This window comes from Hoplias malabaricus, chromosome X1 (assembly GCF_029633855.1).
Source record: "Hoplias malabaricus isolate fHopMal1 chromosome X1, fHopMal1.hap1, whole genome shotgun sequence".
In the NCBI taxonomy this organism is placed as follows: Eukaryota; Metazoa; Chordata; class Actinopteri; order Characiformes; family Erythrinidae; genus Hoplias; species Hoplias malabaricus.
Window position 1 is genome coordinate 19,088,283 of NC_089818.1, and position 23,219 is coordinate 19,111,501.

At 43.2% G+C, this 23,219-nt stretch overlaps 1 protein-coding gene across 1 annotated transcript in view; it reads left to right on the plus strand.

Annotated features, from left to right (window-relative positions):
• LOC136675974 (voltage-dependent calcium channel beta subunit-associated regulatory protein-like) overlaps positions 1–23,219 on the plus strand; it is a 112,137-nt gene that overhangs the window by 7,084 nt on the left and 81,834 nt on the right. Inside the window, exon 2 of the mRNA XM_066652807.1 lies at positions 21,331–21,519. The gene's annotated coding sequence lies outside the window, so the exon portion shown is untranslated. The remainder of the gene's footprint in view (positions 1–21,330; positions 21,520–23,219) is intronic.

Here is a 23,219-nt window from a genome sequence, read left to right on the forward strand (position 1 = left end):
TCGACTCTTCTAGAACCCTTATCCAGTTCAGGGTCGCGGTGGGTCCGGAGCCTAATCTGAATCATTGGGCACAATGCAGGAACACACCCTGGAGGGGGCGCCAGTCCTTCATGTTGTAACATGTCTAGGAGAATTTGATGGCTTTCAGCCTTGAGAACATTAGTAAGACTAGGGTCTATATCACAAAAGCCACTCCTACTTATCCTAAAGGTATTGAATGGTGCTTCATCAATCCACAGATGCAATGTTTAAGGGCTTTATACCACCATAGCCCACATATGGCATTGTGTAAAGTGCCCTTAAACTCATGTCAGATTGCTCCAGGCTGTTACAGTCTTCTGCTCAATGCTTTTCTATTGAGATCATACAACTGAATTCACTCGTTATAAGGGTTATGTAGAATAGGAATGTTATACGAATATTATAGGAAAATACGGGATTATGGGCCCCAATCACTGAGTCACTTTTGTAAGCTCTCTCCTCGACTCAACCACCTCAAACTAGCCTTTGCAGACATGCAGAGACAAAGCGAAGAGACACACACAGAGTGAAATAGAAACAAAGTGAAGGAGACAGAGATGGTGAGGGCCGTGGAGGACATTTTGTTCCAGACAAAGCGAGTGGGCTCTGATCCACCCCCGCCTGTCCACCTCACCCCAACCAGCCTGTCTCCCAGCCTTAATAACACCGACAGCGCCTACTCCTGTACCAGCGGCGGCAAAAAATAACCCCACAGTCACCATGGCAACCCACGCACAACACCGGAGCTGCCGCAGATAGATAAGTGAGATCAAGAGCGCGAGATATGGGACACAGGCAGAAAGCGAGATAAGATTCAGGGAAAATATGTTAAATAAGTAGCAAAGGAGTCGAACTGAGGTTGTGGTGTTCCAGGGAAGGTAAAGGAACACAGACATGGGCCAGTGGTGTGTCACAGTTAAATATCAAATATAATAATTGCAAACTGAAAAACCTAATTAAAAATACATATTAAAAGTCATGTATTGTCATGGAAGGCACTTTTAACACTGAAGGTTAGGTACAAAATTTGAAGCTACTTGCACTGCTTTCTAGATGACGTCTTTTTCAAAACATACATTTTGACCAAACTGTTGGAGCCAATCAGAAATGGGACTTCTTCTTATTTTATTATTATTTTTTTGGGGGCATTTAAGGATTGTAAACAAAGTGAGACTGGAGAACAGAGTTGGTTAAAGACGTGTCCCAATTTCACTCTGTTTTGTTCCTTTTTTCCCTCCATCCTTCTACAGTCTGTGTTTCCCTGACACAGCACTTTGCTCATACACAATGTTTTTTGTTTTTTTTCCATTTTTAATCAGAAAGTGTCCATCTACACCACAGATGTCTTGGTACACGACTCTCACTCTGCACTCTGTTCTAGAACAACCAACACGCACACACATGCAGAGTTTCTCAATTATGTGTTTGTGTGTATTAGTGTGTGTGTATGCGTGTCTCTCTCTCACATTCACCCACCCGGTGACACTATTTTTACATCTCTGCCAACTCACTGCCCATTTTAGTGCTGGCTTTTATCAGTATGTAAATTGTTTCGCAGTCGGCGGACGCTTTGGCTGCCGGACAGAAGAAATCAATTTAAGACACGTCTAACTTTGGTAGGCCCGGGCCCGCCAAACTAACTGTGATTGCGTGATGTTCTTTAGACACAGTTTATTTTGATAGTCGGCAGTGTTCTCCTGTCAACAGATGATTGCAGGAACAATCAGATTTATGCATCATTTATAGGTTCAACTTGATTTATTCATCAACTGTGTCGGATACCGATTTCAGGGTGCCCATTCCACATGGGCCTGCAAGGCAGCAGCCTATAAAAAAAGCCCAAGCTGCTGAAGGCACCATAGCCAAGCGTAGGTTCCACTTGAACACATCATGCTGAGGTACAGAATTAATTGAAGTTGTCACTGTCATGGAGTATTTTTACATTGCCAGCTGTTTAAGGTGATAGTTTGACAAAATTTCCCTTTCTTTTCTCTTGTAGTGGAGCTATGATACTTCTAACAATTAAAATCATCCAAACTCATGTCTAAATATTCACTGGCCTATCTATCTATCTATCTATCTATCTATCTATCTATCTATCTATCTATCTATCTATCTGTCTGTCTGTCTGTCTGTCCGTCTGTTTGTCTATCTATCTATCTATCTATCTATCTATCTATCTATCTATCTATCTATCTATCTATCTGTCTGTCTGTCTGTCTGTCTGTCCGTCTGTTTGTCTATCTATCTATCTATCTATCTATCTATCTATCTATCTATCTGTCTGTGTCTGAAAATACTAAATGCTACTCAACACTGAACAGAAATCTAGCCAATAGCTTGTCAATGCACTAGATAAAGGTCACACACACACACCTACGGACACTTTTGAGTAGTCAATCCACCTACCAACATGCGTTTTGGACCGTAGGAAATATGTCAAATCTGTTAAATAATTTAACTTTTGATTTTTGCAAAAATTTACACATCAGAATCAAGTAAAATCAGTGCGCTGCTTTTTTCCCCCATGTACACACCACCTGCCATGTGACTGTAGCCCACGAGTGAAGTGAACAGTGTGGCATGTGGTGATGATGAAGCAGTGGTGATTGGCACCAGGAGAAGATAGGAAGGTTAATAATAGTCCATTTGGAGGAATATGATTCTGTTCGCCGCCCAACTGAATGCATTACAATAGAAACGCTTATGATTCATGGTAATTAATGTTAGTCCGTGGACTGGCGCTCTGCTGGCCCAGCTGGGCATGCAAGCTTCATGCAAAAGGTCGCGAGAGTAGCGAGGGAGAGGAGTGGGCCTTTCACAGTTTCACTGATTAAACAACAAGATGAGTGGGCTCAGTCAAGCCATGGCTGCAGAAAACCAGGGCTGACAGTTGGAGCACTGTGTGTTTGTGTGTGTGTGATGCCCATCAAAAAAATTTGCCACCTTGTCTTCATTCGGAATTTTGTGTTTAATGTGTGATTTTCTATATTCTACTTTTCTATTTAAAAACAAACACCAGCAAATGGATAGACTAAGCATGAAACAGCTATTCACAGAGAGAATCATGCACTGAATTTACTTAAATGTACATAAATGTAGGAATTATATGTGTTATTGCTACAGATATAATTGCATGTATAATTTTAGTTGTTTTTATTGGCCAGTTAAAAGGGTACAATAGGTGATTATAATAAAGTATCCAGTGAGCAAGTGTACAATGTTTCTAATAAAGTGGCCACTGAAAAAAAGTCTTTCTAATAATATTTCCATTGTATGAAAGTATAAAGCGGGCGGCTCACAGTCACACAGCTCCAGGGACCTGGAGGTTGTGGGTTCGATTCCCGCTCCGGGTGACTGTCTGTGAGGAGTGTGGTGTGTTCTCCCTGTGTCTGAGTGGGTTTCCTCCGGGTGACTGTCTTTGAGGAGTTGGTGTGTTCTCCCTGTGTTTGCGTGGGTTTCCTCCGGGTGACTGTCTGTGAGAAGTGTGGTGTGTTCTCCCTGTGTCTGTGTGGGTTTCCTCCGGGTGACTGTCTGTGAGGAGTGTGGTGTGTTCTCAAAAACACACGTTGGTAGGTGGATTGGCGACTAAAAAAAAAAAAACTGTCCATAGGTGTGAGTGTGTGAGTTATTGTGTGTGTGAGTGTGTGTTGCCCTGTGAAGGACTGGCGCCCCCTCCAGGGTGTATTCCTGCCTTGCGCCCAATGATTCCAGGTAGGCTCTGGACCCACCGTGACCCTGAACTGGATAAGGGTTACAGATGATGGATGGATGGAAAGTATAAAGCAGATGTTTCTAAAATGATCAGTGACAAAAAATACAGAATAGGCATTTCTATTAAAATAACCTGTATGGAAGTACAAGCAAGGTCTTTCTAAGTAAGTGGAGCTGGGTGGATGTACAAATACTGTGTTTCTGAAACATGACAAATATGAACACACCTTTTGATGCCTGTTTGTATGTGTGTGTGTGTGTGTGTGTGTGTGTGTGAGAGAGAGAGAGAGAGAGAGAGCGAAAATGTGTTTCAACATTTATATTTGTGCTAGCAGAGCCAGTTTTAGTTGTATTTTGACACTCATGGGAGGACGAAAGCTGGTAGGAAGAGGAAATGTATTCAGCTGGCTGCCCACCACTTCCTCCCACTGCCCTCCCATTCCCCCACTGCAGCGCTCACTGAGGTCAGTTGGATTAACTCCATTCCACTGACAAAATGCTAACGGCTACACAGCTTCTTAAAGGGTCCACGGGCTACATTTTTCTTGTTTTTCTTTTTGTTTTTTTGCAACCTTGGATACACTGATAGATATATGCTTTTTTGATCCTAAGGGAAAATTAGCCAAATTTAGCTTAACGCAAACATGTAATTATGTATTTAAAATTGTTTATACAACAAGTTAAAAATCAAACCCTAACTCTGATGGGATCACACTTCCAATTATCATCTGATGGCTCATTCTTGTAGATGATTACTTAATTTAAGTCAACTTAAGTTAATTTGTGTGCGAGGGGTGTTCCGCAGAAGTGTCCACAGGTATTAGTGTATGTATGTTTGTTGCGCTGTGATGGACTGGTGTCCCGTCCAGGGTGTGTTCCTGCCTTGCGCCCAGTGATTACAGGTATGCGCTGGACCCACTGTGACTCTGAACATGATGAGTGGCTACAGACTGAATGAACAAAAGAATAAATGAATAAATAAACTAATGAATGAAAATGGTGCAGGTGCCTTGATCATTTACTGACATGCTTTACCCCAGTGACTTTGCTAACATTGAAAACAATCCTTAACATTTCAGCACCAATGACCTGAAACTGGTGCAGGCTGAAAAGCTAGTGATATGTAAACATGTTCATGGTTGTGACATCACAGCCATAATGAATTCATATGGGTGCCCTTGCAGTACAATTTATTTATTCAATTCAAATATTGCATGAAAAAGCTATATTTAAAAATGTACAAATTCTCACTTAATATGTCAAACTCTTCCATGTAAAAATAGGAAATTCATTTTTCCCTTTAAGAGTGTCCTGAAAGAGCCCTGTGATTGCAGCTGCTGTGTTTTCTGCTCTGACACAACAGATTTGGCTGCATGTCATGGTTCTGATGAGCTAAACCAGGTGTACTGGAGCAAGAAAATGCTTAAACTACAGTGGTAGGTCGTTCAGTGGAAGACAATTGTGAAATTATTTGGCCTTTCAAGAATTTTTGAGCGAGACAGCAGGGAAAATGGTTCACCACAGGACCAGGAAACCAATGCCAGAAAATGATTTGCTTATAAGTCACTATTAATACCTTGCCAATTCAGCGAGCTAATGTGAATTAATTCCTTACTGAGAGCCTCCATATAATCCTACTGTTTTACGCATTTGTCTTATGTGAACGACCACCATTTTTTAAGGGGTTTTGGAAAAATAGTGAAATTCTAAATCTTCCGTATTCTAGAAACTGTGTTTTTGGAATTACTCTTGCGATAGTTGTAAATGTGAGCACCTTCATGTGATTAACCTTGTGTTCCAGGGTTTCAGTCACTTTGGAAATGACAGAGTGTACCAAAATGATTATAAGATGAATAGTTTGTCAGATATTTAAGGGAATTAGCACCAAGTTTCTGATTAGCACCAATAACTGACAAATCAAAAAAGTGTTCCCTAATTAAAAAATTGTATAAATAAAGTTAAGATGATTAATGTTAAGATATTTAAATAAGATTTAAATTTGGATGACTTTTAGGAAAATGTAAATTCTCTAGTTCTCTAGTTTTGATCTCTAACAAAGACGTTGTGATGCTAACACTAGTAGCCATTTTGAGAGCTAAAATTTGTTCATTTCTACAAATATGTAAATAAACTGTAAAACACAATTTCACGTTACAATTCAAAAAATATTTGTATCCAGGCCATATATCAGGATATTTAGGCTTTTGTGTCCATTACGCAAAAATCATTAAAAACTGTGTTTATGTACGGTGGTCAGGAGTGGACTATACGCAGTGATAGTGTTTGGCCAGCAGGGGTCTCCCACCCATCAGTCAAAGGGCATCACCTCCCACTCAGCTCAGCTGTTCTCTCTCTCTCTCTGGCATCACATCTGACTCAGTGACTTCACATTTCCATTGTATCTCTCTGAATAGCTTTTGTCTATATATAGAGCAAAGCATCGAAAATAGTGTGCAGTAGAGTGATGAACGGCAGTTTAGACATAGACGTTAGTTGCTGTTTTACTGCGCCTTTTTCCACTAATACATCCAGATAGCATCATGCATCATAGACGTCCCACAGGCCTGGCTCCAGACTATTTAGAAGCCAAGTAGAAAAACCTGCCCAACATGTATCCTTCTAATTCCTTATAATTTGTGAACTCAATTAATTTAAAGTGCACATATTACATGGACATAAACACAGTTTGTAAAGACTCTTAAGTTTAGCATTGATAAATAGAATGGGATTCTCTGAGTCAGCTGTGCTTTAACCCAACATCAACATCCTCAATGACAAGAGTCAGTTAGTGGGGTATAAAGTTGAGTAGTGGAACTGCATTCTCTATAATGATTTTGGCCCATCCAGTACTTTTGGGATGAGTGGCATGTGTCTACAACACAAAACAAACATTGCAGCAACATTACATCGAAGATAATAATATTGACTAATACATCAATGTCATTGGGTGCCATCTTTGTTATTTTGTGGCTCTTAATGAATGCCCTGACTCTGGAGGTGCTATCACAACAGTAAAGTGTTCACTTTGGTTGAAGGAGTGACATTGAAAATCAGTGACATTGATTGTTTCATTGTCTCAGTGGTTCAGTGTATCAGTGACAACCTGTATCCAATAAGAAAACAAACATTCATTCATTCATTATCTGTAACCCTTATCCAGTTCAGGGTTGCAGTGGGTCCAGAGCCTACCTGGAATCATTGGGTGCAAGGTGGGAATACACCCTGGAGGGGGCGCCAGTCCTTTACAGGGCAACACTCACACATTCACTCACACCTACCGACACTTTTTGAGTCACCAATCCACCTAAAAATATGTGTTTTTGGACTGTGGGAGGAAACCGGAGCACCCGGAAGAAACCCACACGGACACAGGGAGAACACACCACACTCCTCACAGACAGTCACCTGGAGGAAACCCACGCAGACACGGGGAGAACACACCACACTCCTCACAGACAGTCACCTGGAGTGGGAATCGAACCCACAACCTCTAGGCCCCTGGAGCTGTGTGACTGCGACACAAACACTCAATGAAAATTTAAATTTGAACACCATGTCCCCCAGAAGCCTAGGGTTTAAATCGCAGCTTGGGCAGGTGCACCTCCCTACAGCAATCAGAGCCTTTGTCCAAGAATCCTAACACTGCATTAGCTTATTAGCTTAATATACAAGCTGAAGTTTCTCTATAATAGTGTCTGCTAAATGGGATCCTGCCATAAATTATTCAGAACCTGGCCAATATTATCATTGAACACCCTGCCAGGATACTACTGCAACTAGAAAACAAAAAGCTGTTAATGAACTTTTAAGAAAACTAGCAGGTGGCGTAGTGGCGCTATGGGTAGTGTTGCTGTCACACAGCTCAAGGGTTCAAACCCAGCCTCAGGTCACTGTCTAAGAGGAGCTATGCCCTGTGAGGGGCTGACGTTCTGTCCAGGGTGAGTTTCTGCTCTGATATTCTGTGTAGGCTCAGGACTGTTACAGAAAACGAAACAAGAAAATGTACTTCATCTAAATTAGCAGCGTGTCTTTGACTAGTGAGAATATGCTGAAGACACTGGCATGTTTTTGTGCCAATATACAAAGCCTCATCTGCTTTTACTCAGCATTTCTGGAGATATCCAAGAAGAAGCAATGAAACCGAGGCCTTTCTCTGTGCTTCTGACATGATTTAGCATTTTGCCATTAGCCTTTTTCTCCACATGTTTGTGATTTAGCGCAGTCTGACCACTGCCTTCACTTCAAGGACTGTGCTGTGAGTTAAAGGTCAGGATTTCCAGGCCAAGGAATTCCTTGGAATATATATATATTTTCACTAGATTTATTGCAGGTATGACCTCTGTTAAACCGCAGTAGACAAGTTTAGCGTATTATCTTAAGGGGTTCAGCCGTCCTTTCCTCCAGTTGTGTTTTTCACTGCATGCACGATTAAGTGTTCTTGTGCATGTGTGTGTGTTATTTGTTCACGATAAAGCCTTTCTGAGTCATCAGAAGGGGATGTGAGAGAATGAGGTGATGGAACAGGTTCTGGAGAACATGTGTGTGCAAAACGGCTCTGAACTTGCGCATACCATGTGAAAAAAAAGAACATAACTCATTCCTCAAAGAGAAGCAATAGCCGAGCTTTGTCTGGTCCTGCACCCAGTTTAGTAAAAATAGGCACTCAAATCATCTCCATCCACATTTTAACGGATCAACTTTTTTTTCCCTCACTGAGAGCCCTTGATCTGTATTCAGGCCTTTATTGTGCTTTTTTTTGACTCTCTAATACGCAGCTTCCTGTGAGCCTGTGTAAAGTGATTAAAATGGGCTCCGTTCTGGATAACATGCAAATGGAAAAATGCAAATGTGTGTGCGTGCATGTGTTTATGAACGCTGTAGGCCTTTTAGTGGAAGTAACTGGAGTATTTGGACCTGTTCCTCCTTTTATTGATGAAATGTCCAAGAAGGAACTGGTATGAGACAGACATTAAGGCTAAGGGCCTCACATTTAACGGGCTTGGACAGGTTTATCCCACTGCTGAAAACTTTGAAACCCCTAAAGTTACATCTAGGTCTGGCTTAGAAATGTAAGAAGGCAGTCAATTGCTTAGAGCAAGCTGGAAAATGAGAATGTATCTTAATTAAGTACAATTTGCAATGTTGTGTTTTGCCTAATAATGCAGCATAAAGATTTATATTGTAATTTTGTATGGACTTTTTGTATACCATTCCAAATGACTATAGCATTACTAACATTATTAGCATGATTACTATTTGTTGCTAGTACCCCCTAGCAGCTCAGTCTAAAATACTCTGCACTTTTATTCTGTAACAGCACTTTAGTTCTTTATTTATCTATCTATTAAAAATCTATATTATTTTTAAACATTTAATCATTTTACTCTTTTTATGTAATTGTTTTATTGGACTTTTATTGAAGTTATGTAAAAACATTTGGGAGTAGGACCACGCCCAAACTCCTCCTCTCAGCCGTATATATATACCCCGCAAATTTACGTCATTTCCGCGTCAGACAAACTCGCTTTATTTAGTTTAGGAGACGGATCTCGACTCGACTGCTTCACTACGTCAGCTCGCTCCTCCTTCTGATCCCCGTATTCGGAGCCGTGTTCGGCCATTAACAAACCCACCGAGCCTCCTGTTTTAAACTTGCTCCCACCTCCACCTCGTCTCCACCCTTTTCTCGTATTCATTTATCCAACGGGGGAGTGGTCCAGCTTTATACGCATTTATAAGCCACTCTGACCTCCTCCACCAAAGACTTCAGAGTTCACCTCCCCGTTTCAGTCTCTGCGGGCACGGTCCGTACCGGCAAATGATTTTTATTCTGGCTTTTATTTTAAGAGGTTTTTTTTCTGTAAAGCACTTTGAGTTGCTTTTGTATGAAAGGTGCTCTATAAATAAACTTGCCTTGCCTTGTCTTCAAGCTTTCAGTTCAGGTCCCATTATCAACAAAAGATTCAAGTGTGTTTACTTATCTCCAGATCCAAAAATGAATTAAAATAACTGTATTTTAAACTTAATCCTAATCAAAATACACAGCATTATAAATTAAAAACACAGTTAATAATTACATTGGTGGCACAAAAGCTGTTGTTGCTTTCACACAGCTCCAGGTTCTTGTTGTGGGTTTGAAACCCGTAACAGGTCATTGTGAGGAGTGTGGTGTGTTCTCTCTGTGTGACTGTGTGCGTTTCCTCCGGGTGACTGTCTGTGAGGAGTGTGGTGTGTTCTCTCTGTGTCTGCATAGGTTTCCTCTGGGTGACTGTCTGTGAGGAGTGTGGTGTGTTCTCCCTGTGTCTGCATGGGTTTCCTCCGGGTGACTGTCTGTGAGGAGTGTGGTGTGTTCTCCCTGTGTCTGCATGGGTTTCCTCCGGGTGACTGTCTGTGAGGAGTGTGGTGTGTTCTCCCTGTGTCTGCATGGGTTTCCTCCAGGTGACTGTCTATGAGGAGTGTGGTGTGTTCTCCCTGTGTCTGCGTGGGTTTCCTCCGGGTGACTGTCTGTGAGGAGTGTGGTGTGTTCTCCCTGTGTCTGCATGGGTTTCCTCCGGGTGACTGTCTGTGAGGAGTGTGGTGTGTTCTCCCTGTGTCTGTGTGGGTTTCCTCCGGGTGACTGTCTGTGAGGAGTGTGGTGTGTTCTCCCTGTGTCTGTGTGCGTTTCCTCCGGGTGACTGTCTGTGAGGAGTGTGGTGTGTTCTCCCTGTGTCCGCGTGGGTTTCCTCCGGGTGACTGTCTGTGAGGAGTGTGGTGTGTTCTCCCTGTGTCTGCATGGGTTTCCTCCGGGTGACTGTCTATGAGGAGTGTGGTGTGTTCTCCCTGTGTCTGTGTGCATTTCCTCCGGGTGACTGTCTGTGAGGAGTGTGGTGTGTTCTCTCTGTGTCTGTGTGGGTTTCCTCCGGGTGCTCCGGTTTACTCCCACAGTCCAAAAACACACGTTGGTAGGTGGATTGGCGACTCAAAAGTGTCCGTAGGTGTGAGTGAATGTGTGTGTGTGTGTGTGTCGCCCTGTGAAGGAAGGGCGCCCCCTCCAGGGTGTATTCTCGCCTTCCGCCCAATGATTCCAGGTAGGCCCTGGACCCACCGCGACCCTGAACTAGATAAGCGCTTACAGACAATGAATGAATAAAAAATGAAAATTCCCATAGGTGTGAGTGAATGTGATGGACGGGTGCCCCATTCAAGCTGTGTTCCTGCCTTGCACCCTGCAGTTACAGAAAATAAATAAATGAATAAATCAATTAATTTAGTTGCTATGAAAACGAATGTAATTAATTGCAATGATTGTAATCATCTGTCAGTCATCTGCAAAACATTCATATGAATATCTAATATACATAACATGAATGTTATAGCTATAATACCAACGCAGTGGTTTACATGTTCTGGACCATAAATATGAGCCACACACTCGTTATTTCACTTGCCGTATCCTATAATTATCTGTCACTGAGCATGCTGCTGGCCTCAGGACCAGTGGGTGTGAGTGACGTGTACTGACAGTGGGCGTTTGTGTATGCGTTATGGACAGGGCGTCCTTCAGCACGCGAGACAGGTTTATTATCCTCGGCCCTGATGTGTTTACTGCTGTGAGTCACCCAGGCTCAAACCAGTCCGGCTTGTAGCAGGGGCAAGATGACTGTTAGTGGGGGCGGATGGGGGTGTGTGTTTGTATGTGTCTTGTGTGTTTGTGTGTGTGTGGGGGGGGTGGCATTGAATAGTCCTTAATCATATGTCCTTTAATGTAACATATTAACACTTGACCATTCGGTTTATTACATGTTTTAGAATGCAGTGTCAAGGCGCGAGTGTTAGACTAAGGCTAATGTGCTAATTTTTGCTAGCTAGCATTCCTTTGTAACACTAGTAGTGTGTTAGCACTAACAGCAATTCACATTGGACTAGTTTTGGATGCTCTACATAAGACATGAATATTTGAAGCTGGTAAAACATATGTATCTTTTCTATTTTGGGAAGGATTTATCCCAAAAATATTGAATCAGTTCAGAAAACACACTTCCACTGCTCCATTGCCCAGGAGCTTTACACTCCTCTATAGCCAACACTTGCCACCAAAGTGCTCCACAGCGGGTGTCCTTTTTTCTAATTTTCAGCTCTTTTACAGTCATACAGAGTCTGAGAGGTACTAAATCACACACGGTAGATTGTTTTATTGGTCAATGAACTATGTATTGCAACATTTCACAGTTTCGCAGAAAGGTAAAAACCCTTTCGAGGAATGTGTGCAGTGCTCTGTTACAGCTCGCTCTGAAATGCAGATTTGGCCGTGAGCCACTCTTCCAGCACAGTTTGAGTTAAGCAGCTGCTGTTCTTCTGAGTTTCAGCGAGAACACAGTGACATCATCAACACCTTCAAAACACACCTGCATGGAACCACCTCCAAAATCTCCTACCCACACATAATAGTGATGCGCTGAGTTATGCAGTTTACTCCCCAGCTAATACCACAGGAACATGTTCATCTACTTTGATTACAAAAATAAAATACTTGTGTCCTGGTGTAAATGGCAGGGGACATTTAATAATAAATAAAATGAAATAAATAAATAATGAAGATACAAGGTTTTGTCAAGCACCTTTAACAGTAGTTGCTGAACACATTTAAATATTAATCAATAAATTATACACCTGCAGTTTCTGGGTTTAGTGACATTTTACTGTGTCTAGGAAGTGGTTAATCTCATTATCATGAATGTGCATGGGTATTGTGTGTAGGTTGTTTGTGTGTGTGTGTGTGTGTGTGTGTGTGTGTGTGTGTGTGTGTGTTTGAGAGAGAGAGATGTGATGATGATGAGAAGTGTGGGATGTCCAGTCAGAAAGAAGGAGGAAGTGTTTCCCCTCACACGGCCTCATCATGTACTGTGTGTCATAGTGGAAGACACACACACACACAAGTCTGTTGTGACTGTGACTGTGTGTGTGTGTGAAGCAATATGAGTTGTGAAAACCGTGTATATCTACTTGTGTCGAAAAGGAGAGAGAGAAAGAAATACAGAAGGAGAAAGAAAGTGTAAAGAAGACAGTGATCGTAAGAAGGGAAGAGAAGAAAGTGCACAGTGAAAAAGAGATTAAGCAAGAGAATGAAAGAAAAGGAGAAGAAAGCAACGATATAAAAAGATAAGCAAGAAAATGAATGAGAAAAAGAGAAGAAAGGAACGAATGAAAGCAGGCTGTGAGAAAGAGAAAAGAAGTGTGTGTAAAGAGATGCAGGGAGAAAGTAAAAAAGGTAAATAGAAAAGTGTTACAGAAAATGAAGGAGAGAAAGGCAGAAGAAAAAATGAGAGAGAAAGAGAGAGAGAGAGAGAGACAGAGAGAGAGAGAGAACGAACGAACTAGGGGCCCACTTGGTGCCTGAATGCCCATGTCCTGTTTTCTCAGAAAACATTTGCATGAAGCCAACGCACTTCATATGAAGGAAGAAGAGCGTACAGTAAGGAAGTGTTAGTGACGCTGAGAGAGAGAGAGAGAGAGAGAGAGAGAGAGAGAGGAGGGGGAGGAACAGAAAAACACATACATACACAGACTTTTAAAACTTGCAAGTGGGAGATTCTAACCTCTTTAAACCAGAAGCTCTCTCTCTCTCTCTCTCTCTCTCTCTCTCTCTCTCTCTCTCTCTCTCTCTCTCTCTCTCTCTCTCTCTCTCTCTTCTCTGTGTGTGTGTGTTTGTGTGTGGTGAACTCATACTTCATTTCCACTCTCATTAATTACAGTTTCACACTACTTCATAACACTGAATAATAAGTTCTACAATTAATTCCTGGATATTAATCCTTCATAAATTGACGGTTAATGAAGGACTGGAGCAGGAGTGTCCAGACCTTTTCATAGTGACCCTGACAGCACCGTGTGAAAACAATGGCGGCTCATATTTGCCGGACATTTTTCATAAATCTTTTCCAAAATTCATTTTTCGAAATATGCAAAACAAAACTATGGGATGAAGGTTGTCTCCAACCGCCAACCCAAGTAATATCTGGATAGCAGGTGTCCTTCTATGGTCCTACAGCTGTTAGCTGAGGATTTACACAATGCACGTATTAACAAAGACACATGGTGTCGTTGATGCAAAATGCTATATAGCTGCTGTATATAGCTCCTTCGGAATAATTTTGTTAAATAGTGAGTGAGTGAATGAGTGAGGGGCGGCACAGTGGAGCAGCAGGTTAGTGTCGCAGTCACACAGCTCCAGGGGCCTGGAGGTTGTGGGTTTGAGTCCCGCTCCGGGTGACCGTCTGTGAGGAGTGTGGTGTGTTCTCCCTGTGTCTGCGTGTGTTTCCTCCGGGTGACTGTCTGTGAGGAGTGTGGTGTGTTCTTCCTGTGTCCGCGTGGGTTTCCTCCGGGTGACTGTCTGTGAGGAGTGTGATGTGTTCTTCCTGTGTCTGCGTGGGTTTCCTCCGGGTGACTGTCTGTGAGGAGTGTGGTGTGTTCTCCCAGTGTCTGCGTGGGTTTCCTCCGGGTGACTGTCTGTGAGGAGCGTGGTGTGTTTTCTCTGTGTCTGCGTGGGTTTCCTTCGGTTGCTCCGGTTTTCTCCCACAGTTCAAAAACACACTTTGGTAGGTGGATTGGTGACTCAAAAGTGTCCGTAGGTGTGAATGTGTGTGTGTGATGTGATTCCAGGTAGGCTCTGGACACACCGCGAACCTGAACTGGATAAGCGGTTACAGATAATGAATGAATGAATGAATAAATGAGTGAGGATGTGAATGACGTAGTTAGAAGGAAGTTAACTGAGGTGCAGCACATCTAACAAAAGTGAAACCACCTCCACCGTCATCACCTCCTAGTGAAACAATAACAAAGCAAGAATAATAAGAATGAAGAATGGCTCAAATAGCAAATATACAGTTAACCTAAGTCTGTCATTGAAAACAGTATGTTAACTGTATGGCCAAAAGTTATTGGACACACGCTCCTCTAATATTCCTTCTGAAAATAAATGAATTAATAGTGAGTTTATCCCCCGCTTTCTGAAGACAAAACTTCTGTTTGTAAAGGCTTTACATTAGAAGTTGGAATATTGCTCTGAAGATTTGATGGACGTTTCTGAGGTCAGATGCTTATGTTGAGTGATGGATATTAATCATCGTACAGCACTGTCAGCTCTTGCTCGAGTAAAGCCCACTCCCAGCAGTGTATATCATAACATTGTAGATGATCTTTCTCTTTTCACTGATCAAAAGCAGAGGGTGTGTCAGTGTTCAAAGTCTATTAAAACCTCTAACGTCACACCTGTCAGAAGCTGAGTTACAAGCCTTGCATGAGATATTATGTGGCAGGTGAGTAAGGGCAAGAAGAATGGTAAAACACACACACACACACACTCACACATTCATCAGTATAATTAAACAGAAAGAGACTGAGACTTAATCAACTGCTTTTAGCACCCAATGCAATAGCTCCTAATTACTTGAGTCTGTGTGTATGTGTGTGTGTGTGTGTGTGTGTGTGTGTGTGTGTGTATGTGTGTGTGTGTGTGTGTGTGTGTGTGTGTGAGAAAGAGAGAGAGAGAGAATGACAATGTGATGACTAAGTGCTGTGTGCCTATTTGAGGACAGAAGTGTAGACAATATCAATCATCCTCTGATTAATAACACCAGAAAGAGCTGGGAACACACACACACACACACACACATAGATATACCCACTCACCATTTTGAGTTGAGGACAGAACAAGTGACAGAAGTGTCACTTGTACCACTGGCATTCCGACTCTGACTAATACAACTGTGACCAGACAAACACACACACACACACACACACAAACATTACATTTTTCACCATAGTTGACTTAATTTGCTCATACAGAAACAATACAATTTCAGGGTGTGTACACCCTCCATCACTGCTGTAACAAAGCCTCATATCACCTAAGTGTCTATATAGATATATATACAGAGAATAAGTAGTCTCAGATTTACTGGGTGAATAAGATGGCCTCTGAGCATTGTTCCCGAATGAGGGCATCTTTTGGCCAGAGAGTTTGGCAGTTAGTGTCCTCAAGTGTTCGACATCATTGTGTAAGCAGACGTTTGAAGAGAAGTGCGTGGTTTGTTCCTATGTCTCAAAGTAAATAGCCTGGCCTTCACTAATCAAGGTTGCTGTGGGATCAGAGAGGCCTAGTCAAGCAAGACTGATATATTTTAGTAATTCACAGCAACAATTCAGTTAATGAAAAACTAGTTCGTAGTTACTCTTTAAATTCTAGTACATCAGGGAAAGCACAGTGGACGTGCATCGCAGCGGAACATGGTGCACAGGGGAACAATGGGTAGATGAAAATATCTCATTGATTGATACTTCGGTCTAATCAATAACTGAAAGGTCTAAAACTGTATTAATCACAGGCTGCTGATTGGGTCAGCCAGTCATCAATATTATCAGGATCAATATTATGCAGCGTGCTCTGTCCAAAGCTCTTCCCCTCCTTTTATTAAAGCAGTGAGGTAATGAGACAGAGCTGTGTCTGAGTAGTGTTGATGGTGGGTTTGGGTTGGATGGGTGAGGTTTTTCAATCCCTTTCATCATGCTACCTGCGGTGTAGTTGAAGGTCAGAGGTCAGGGGTCAGAGCTGGAGCTCTGGGGTTGTGGAGGACGCTGGGGTCAGTGGCTGTGATGTGATCGAAGGCCGTGAATGTGGCCGTCAGTGTGTGCGTGGTTCCCCTCAGGCCTCGGGGTGCAGGAGTGTGTGGAGGAGGGAAAATGCCACAGCTCCACATTCTGCGCACACACACAGCTCTGTAGATCTCGAATGCAACATGGCGACAAACCAGGTAGAGAAACAGGCCCCAGAACAGCTGTCTGTCAACAACACACACATCTCACTAGGGCTGGGATGGATAGTGATGATTCCCTATACCGCGGTATTTAAAAATGTGAATGGTATCTCAAAATGAGGGCGGTGTTTATGACGTGTGTGGGGTGTCAAATTTCAGTTCTGTGTCTTTAAGTACAAGGCCATAAAGTTGTATGTATGTGCGTTTAAAAGAGCCACAAGGAGGGGGCGCTGTGGGAGCTCACTGATTGGTGACGTCACACTCTGAAAACGGGTGGGGGGAAATAAACAAGGCCGGTAGCCCATCGCAGTATCACAGTTAGCGCCGAGTTTGGGTCAAAAGACAGAGGAATGAAGCTGAAAACAGACTAAATACTCAGAAGACCCTTCACCCGACTTTGTGCTCTCAGGTACGAGGTTTTGTCCTCTGTGTGTTTTGAGCGTCAGTTCACAGGAGCCATCTGCAGTGGTGTGCTAAACCACAAGTGCCTGTATGTTGTCAAATAGTGTAGAACCACCATATTTAACGTAATTTAACTTGCTGTCTCAGAAACAGGTTTTTATCATCAACACGTGATGGTGTGCACTGTCTGGCTGTGGAGCTGATCTGCTCAGTGCCGAAAACCCTTCATTCAACCCACACTCATAGATATAAGGGTCCCGCACTCCGTGATAATATCGCCCATCGCTACATCTCACTTTACCTTTTTTAACAGACTGCTGCTATTGCTAACTGACCCACTTTCACGTGTACACATACAACGTGTCAAAATTTTATATCGTAGGGTGACCAGATCTGAGATGGTGAAAAAGAGGACACGTTTCAGGGTGGGGGGGACACGCCCCTTGCTGCCGTTGTATGCTTAGCTGAACCTATGTGTGCTTTTAGGTCCTTTACACCTTTATTTGCTACACAAAACATGGGAATTTCTTTTTTAATTCGAGAACTTACATTTACGTTTCAGCATAGCTGCTTGAGATGAGGGTAGGTACATGAGCTTTCCCTGACGTAAACAAGGACTACTGACGTGCAGACTGACCAATTAAATGTTTACAGAGAAGGTTATCGACCAATAACGGTAGCTCTACAGTCAGACCGTCCAATCAGATTTTAGCTTACGTCACCATGCCCCCTTCTCACTCAAGCGAACCAAACGAAGTAGGGGAGGGCGGGACTAGTTTGTGAACGAAACACTTCTCGAAATTCTATGTAAGCTCTAGAAAAACAAAAAACACATTTGTGAAAATCTGCCTGGACATTTTATTAAGTCTAAAAAAGAGGACATGTCTGGGTAAAAGAGGACGTCTGGTCACCCTAGTCTATCGTATAAAATATACCTGACCCTGGAGCATTTGTCATCGTACCAGTGCCACAAGTCCACTAATGCCTCCAGCACAACCAGTATTTTAGGGTGAGGTGGAGTTGCGTTTCTGATGCAAAACCAAAAGTGAAAAGGGAACCAGCAACACTTGTTGACTATAGATTGTAGATGTTCACGTGGCTCACGGCAATGCTCTGACCTTCCCAGAAGAACAGAGTCTGCTACTGCGACAAAGGAAGGAAAATTCCCTTTTGCTACCCTTGACGTCGCCTGAAACCTTCAGTGAGCAGGTGTTCTGAAACATCTGGCCCTACAGTGTAGCTGTGTGTCATCTCAGGGCTTGTAAAAGTCTGAGCGCCTGATCTCTGGAAAACATCAGTGAATGAGTGGGTTGCTTCTTTCTCTCTCTTTCTGACCACACCTGCTATTTTTCGGTGCCAGCAAATCACAGAATTGGCCGCAAAACTATGTTTACAAACAGTTCGCTCGGCTGGCCTCTACTTATGCAGCTCTGTGGTCAGCCGGTCACTCTCAGTGGACGCTGTGGCATTCCCACGAAAAGTAGGACAAAAATGGAGCGTATTACAGTACCGTTACTGCAGTATCCTTACAGTAAGTGTTCAAATCTTCACCAGCTCCTCACAGAACAGACGAAAACCCATTTGAGGGGAAAAATGAAGCACGAATAAACACTGAAATAACTGAGGTGCCTGCTGCTGACATAGAAATATATTTCCTGAGATACGGAAAAGTCAAGAATGAGAAAACAAAGGTGATGATGATGATGGTGACGGTGATAATGATCGTTATGAACTATTTCACGGTACAGGAGGTGGGAGTGTTGGGAGAGGGAGGTAAATACGATTACAATTCATTAATATTATTTTCCACTGCCTACTCGTTTTAAAGGTGAGTAAAAGTCATTTTAATGGGTTTTCTCCCCCCAGTCAAAAAAGTGCTAGTGGGTGGATTGACTGTATAAGCATCTACGGCTGTGAGTGTGTGAGTGACTGGGTGAGAATGTGAATGATGCCCTGTGATAAACCAGCACATTGTGCAGGGTGTGTTCCTACTTTGTACTCTGTGATTCTGTTGGATGTCTCTTATATTTTTAGCCACATTTGTGCAAATTGATACGAGACCAAGACAGCGTTCAGACACAGAAAAGCAATTCCTCACATTTATTTATTCTTCCATGTAACACTAAAGTCATTATATAATGTCAAAGTGTTGATGTAAACTTTGCCTTGTGCCTCTCTGCAGTAAAATTCACTGTAACACGTGGCCATTAGTGGTTCATTGACAAATTATATATTAAATAGTGTCACAGTCACACAGCTCCAGGGACCTGGAGGTTGTGGGTTCGACTCCCGCTCCGGGTGACTGTCTGTGAGGAGTGTGGTGTGTTCTCTCTGTGTCTGCGTGGGTTTCCTCCAGGTGACTGTCTGTGAGGAGTGTGGTGTGTTCTCCCTGTGTGCGTGGGTTTCCTCCAGGTGACTGTCTGTGAGGAGTGTGGTGTGTTCTCCCTGTGTCTGCGTGGGTTTCCTCCAGGTGACTGTCTGTGAGGAGTGTAGTGTGTTCTCCCTGTGTCTGCGTGGGTTTCCTCCAGGTGACTGTCTGTGAGGAGTGTAGTGTGTTCTTCCTGTGTCTGCGGGGGTTTCCTCCGGGTGACTGTCAGTGAGGAGTGTGGTGTGTTCTCCCTGTGTCTATGAGGGTTTCCTCTGGGTGACTGTGAAGAGTGTGGTGTGTTCTCCCCTTGTCTGCCTGGGTTTCCTCCGGGTGCTCCGGGTTTCCTCCCACGGTCCAATAACACACGTTGGTAGGTGGATTGGTGACTCAAAAGTGTCCGTAGGTGTGAGTGTGTGTGTGAATGTGTGTGTTGCCCTGTGAAGGACTGGCGCCCCCTCCAGGGTGTATTCCCGCCTTGTGCCCAATGATTCCAGGTAGGCTCTGGACCCACCGTGACCCTGAACTGGATAAGGGTTACAGATAATGAATGAATGAATTAATTAATTAAATATATGGTGGGTGACCATGCCACCACAGGGAAGAAGGTAATGGAAAGAAAAAGGAAATCATGCTCAGAGTGGACACGATGTCCATGTGCGCAGCTGATATAACACTCATTTGACCAAAAGAACGGAGCTCTTAGTCTGCAGCTGTAATTGGACGAGTGGGCTGCTCTTCATCTCATTCTCTCACTGTCCTTCTCCCACTTTTCTTTCATCCTTTTACCCTTGTTCTTTAATCCTTATTCAAAGTGGCCGTCCCCTGCTCTTCACATTTTGCCACCCTCAGCTTCCCCCTTCTTTTTTCCACTCTCTCTCTCTTTCTCTCTGTACCCCTTCCCTCATATCTCCACTCCTACACTTCTCTTTCTTTTGCTCTTTTCATCTTCGATGCACTTCTGCATTCCTGTCCTCCCACTCCTGAAGCGCTCTGTCTCTCTCTCTCTGTCTCTCTCTCTCTCTTTCTAAATGACTCAAGCTTTGGGGCACAGCTTGAACCTTTCTCTTTAGAAATACTACTGTTTCTTAATTCAGTCCGAGTGATATCAGACTGGCTTCAGTCATATGCAAATTTCAGTGCTCCAATCATGGGTTTAGTTGATTTAAAGTTTTGTTGAAAATAAGTAACACGTTATTTACAGTGACAACACACACACACACACACACACACACACACACACACACACACACACACACACACTCCGTCTCACAGACGCCCGAATTCTACGACTTAACTGAAATCTGTGATCTTGAATCAGTGAAATCAGATCAGTTATGACTTTCAGAGAGATATTCGTAAAATTCCCTTCCAGTTTCAGTCTGATGCATGCATTACAGTGATTTGAAACTACAAGTCTCTCAGTACAGTGGGATCCAGCGTTTTTACGTCTCTCCTGTGCTTCTATGACATTACGTATATGCAAATACAGTGTCAGTAACTCCTCTGGATAACAGAGGGAGAAGGAAGTGAGCTCTCGTGGCCACAAAAGGCCACAGACTTTCAGCAGGATGTTCCTGGACGGTATGTGTACTTATGTTTACGATCCAGATGCAGGTCTGAAAACACTTGCTGAGCCATTTGAACTGTTCCTTCCTTTTCTGGGGCTGGGAATGAACACAAGAGCAGGAAATGGAAAATACCAGAATGCGCCTCTGACAGCCCCGGTAACCTGGGAATTTTGGAGGGAGAAGAATGAGGAACAGGACAGTTCCTACAGATTGAGACCTGCAGACTTTTATTCAGGCTGCACACTATTGGCATGACATCAACACATGCCCATAATAAGCAGACGATACTAGACAGAGGGCCCCAAATATGCAGCAACATCTTTTTAGTACTGTTAGGACACAAAATGTTGGCAGGTGACTCCCGCCGTTCACGTTGTTGCCGTATAAACTCTTTCTTTATTGATATGAATGTAAATAAAGTTTATGACCAAACTTTTTTGCCATCCCTTATGATGACCTCTAGGTGCACCCATGCTCTTCAGTGCCAGGCATCAGCTACAGCGCTGGGCCATGGGCAAGTTCTCTCTGGACCATTGGAGTGTCATCAAACACGTCATGATGAGCTGGAATAAGATTTGTGAGCCATAAATAATCATCCAACGCACTACACGGGTGCCAGCCCATGCCTAAACCCCGCAGAACATTTCCTGTGGTGAGAATGCCTCTGACACGGAAACTCTGTACACTACACATGGAAGGGAAACTCTGGAAAAAGTCCAAACCTGATTCTCCAGTTTCTATATGTAGAAATGGCCACACATAGTACACTTAACCCATGTTAGCACATATCTACAGCCAGACTTGTTTTATATTAACAACAGTGAACAGTGTAAGTGATCCGTAAGTGTAAGTGAAGAATGTGCTGATTTGCTGGAACAGGATCCATGGAGTTTTATGAATGTAGAGAAATCTATAAAATCCAGAAGGTCAATGAGGGGAGGGGAGTTGATGGCGCACATTTGGAACATGTTCTCTGACACAGGGCCAGCACTTCAGAGGCCTGGAAAGCTAAAGGAAATGAGGTTGTTTTACAGAGACACACCAGGCCTGCATGAAAGCTTCTTAAAGCAGGACGTCCTCGTAAAACATCCTAAAAACAACTCTTCAAGGGCTGTGAATGTAGGGGAGTGAATCTAGTTAAATGGTCCAGTGGTTGTTCTCTTTAATGGGAAACCTGTTGTAAATTGTTATTTAAAGATAAATATGTTTCAGCCTATAGAGTAGTTCTATATAGTGCTGTAAAGGGTTCAAAATTAAGGGGAGTTACAGATCATTTTTTCAATAAATAAACATTCAAGCATCAAAAACAGAGGGATTCATACATATAAAAAAAACGAATCATGTGTTATACCTTTAATCAACACCTCCATCTGCCATTGCTCCACGAGGACTCTGCACATTAGTTGGGCTCAGCATATTTTTTTTGGTTGAACCACTCTCACTTCCCACCTGGGACCACACTGACCTCAAGGGGGTCACGACCCCAGATTAAGGACCCTTGACCTAGGAGCAGCCACTGGGAAATTGATGAAACTGCACAATTGCAACTTGCAACTTTTTTAAGTTGTAAATTGTAGGTTTGTTGTTTATAAGACAGTTTAATGTTGAGATTTTGCTATTCTACTGATTACATAATTGACCATGTTGTTTTTTCTTAATGTTATTTTTACATCAAAACAAGACAGTAAAACACAGCATAATAAAACACCTGTGCACAACATGTGCATACACACACACAAACAAAATACAATTTCATTATAATATGATCTAGAAACAAAATCCCAATGTGTGCAAATTGCTTATTCATTCATTCGTTGTCTGTAAGCGTTTATCCAGTTCAGGGTCGCGGTGAGTCCTGAGCCCACCCTTCGCAGGGCAACACACACTCACACACTCACGCCTACGGACACTTTTGAGTCGTCAATCCACCTACCAGCATGACTCGGAGGAAACCAGAGCACCCGGAGGAAACCCTCGCAGACACAGGGAGAACACACCACACTCCTCACAGACAGTCACCCGGAGGAAACCCACGCAGACAAAGGGAGAACACACCACACTCCTCACAGACAGTCACCCGGAGGAAACCCACGCAAACACCGGGAGAACACATCAACTCCTCACAGACAGTCACCCGGAGGAAACCCACGCAGACACAGAACACACCACACTCCTCAAAGACAGTCACCTGGAGGAAACCCACGCAGACACAGGGAGAACACACCAACTCCTCACAGACAGTCACCCGGAGGAAACCCACACAGACACAGGGAGAACACACCACACTCCTCACAGACAGTCACCCGGAGGAAACCCACGCAAACACCGGGAGAACACACCACACTCCTCACA